Source organism: Oncorhynchus kisutch, unplaced genomic scaffold, assembly GCF_002021735.2.
Source record: "Oncorhynchus kisutch isolate 150728-3 unplaced genomic scaffold, Okis_V2 Okis07a-Okis12b_hom, whole genome shotgun sequence".
Lineage (NCBI taxonomy): Eukaryota > Metazoa > Chordata > Actinopteri > Salmoniformes > Salmonidae > Oncorhynchus > Oncorhynchus kisutch.
Genome location: NW_022261984.1, coordinates 14,274,122 through 14,276,151, shown reverse-complemented (window position 1 = coordinate 14,276,151; position 2,030 = coordinate 14,274,122).

Genomic DNA, 2,030 nt, shown 5'->3' with positions numbered 1-2,030 from the left:
GTGTGTGTGTGTGTGTGTGTGGTTGTTGTGTGTGTGTGTGTGTGGTGTGTTGTGTGTGTGTGCTGTGTGTGTGTGTGTGTGTGTGTGTGTCAGGATAGTTGATGTATCTGTTCTCAACAGCTTTGCCACAGAGGTCAACGTTACTGACTTATTGAGAGACTCTATTTCCCTCTGTCTCTCGCCTCTCACATTCTTACTCTCTCTCCTGTTTCTCTCCTGTTTCTCTACTTGTTTTCATCCTGTTTCTCTCCTGTTTCTCTCCTGTTTCTCTCCTGTTTCTCTCCTGTTTCTCTCCTGTTTCTCTCCTGTTTCTCTCCTGTTTCTCTCTCCTGTTTCTCTCCTGTTTCTCTCCGGTTTCTCTCCTGTTTCTCTCCTGTTTCTCTCTCTCTCCTGTTTCTCTCCTGTTCCTCTCCTGTTTCTCTCTCTCTCCTGTTTCTCTCCTGTTTCTCTCCTGTTTCTCTCTCTCTCCTGTTTCTCTCCTGTTTCTCTCCTGTTTCTCTCTCTCTCCTGTTTCTCTCCTGTTTCTCTCTCTCTCCTGTTTCTCTCCTGTTTCTCTCCTGTTTCTCTCCTGTTTCTCTCTCTCTCCTGTTTCTCTCCTGTTCTCTCCTGTTTCTCTCTCTCTCCTGTTTCTCTCCTGTTTCTCTCCTGTTTCTCTCCTGTTTCTCTCTCTCTCCTGTTTCTCTCCTGTTTCTCTCCTGTTTCTCTCCTGTCTCTCTCCTGTTTCTCCTCTCTCCTGTTTCTCTCCTGTTCTCTCCTGTTTCTCTCCTGTTTCTCTCCTGTTTCTCTCCTGTTTCTCTCTCCTGTTTCTCTCCTGTTTCTCTCCTGTTTCTCTCCTGTTTCTCTCCTGTTTCTCTCTCTCTCCTGTTTCTCTACTGTTCTCTCCTGTTTCTCTCCTGTTTCTCTCCTGTTTCTCTCCTGTTCTCTCTCCTGTTTCTCTCCTGTCTCTCTCCTGTTTCTCTCCTGTTTCTCTCCTGTTTCTCTCCTGTTTCTCTCTCCTGTTTCTCTCCTGTTTCTCTCCTGTTTCTCTCTCTCTCCTGTTTCTCTCCTGTTTCTCTCTCTCTCCTGTTTCTCTCCTGTTTCTCTCCTGTTTCTCTCCTGTTTCTCGCCTGTTTCTCTCCTGTTTCTCTCTCTCTCCTGTTTCTCTCCTGTTTCTCTCTCTCTCCTGTTTCTCTCCTGTTTCTCTCCTGTTTCTCTCTCTCCTGTCTCTCTCCTGTTTCTCTCCTGTTTCTCTCTCTCTCCTGTTTCTCCCCTGTTTCTCTCCTGTTTCTCTCCTGTTTCTCTCCTGTTTCTCTCCTGTTCTCTCTCTCTCCTGTTTCTCTCCTGTTTCTCTCCTGTTTCTCTCTCCGTTTCTCTCTCTCTCCTGTTTCTCTCTCTCTCCTGTTCTCTCTCTCTCCTGTTCTCTCCTGTTTCTCTCCTGTCTCTCTCCTGTTTCTCTCCTGTTTCTCTCTCTCCTGTTTCTCTCTCTCTCCTGTTTCTCTCCTGTTTCTCTCCTGTTTCTCTCCTGTTTCTCTCCTGTTTCTCTCTCTCTCCTGTTTCTCTCCTGTTTCTCTCCTGTTTCTCTCCTGTTCTCTCTCTCTCCTGTTTCTCTCCTGTTTCTCTCCTGTTTCTCTCCTGTCTTCTCTCCTGTTTCTCTCTCTCTCCTGTTTCTCTCCTGTCTCTCTCCTGTTTCTCTCTCTCTCCTGTTTCTCTCCTGTTTCTCTCCTGTTTCTCTCTCTCTCCTGTTTCTCTCTCTCTCCTGTTTCTCTCCTGTTTCTCTCCTGTTTCTCTCCTGTTACTCTCTCTCTCCTGTTTCTCTCCTGTTTCTCTCCTGTTTCTCTCTCTCTCCTGTTTCTCTCCTGTTTCTCTCCTGTTCTTCTCCTTCTCCTGTTTCTCTCCTGTTTCTCTCTCTCTCCTGTTTCTCTCCTGTTTCTCTCTCTCTCCTGTTTCTCTCCTGTTTCTCTCCTGTTTCTCTCCTGTTTCTCTCTCTCTCCTGTTTCTCTCCTGTTTCTCTCCTGTTCTCTCCTGTTTCTCTCTCTCTCCTGTTCTCTCCT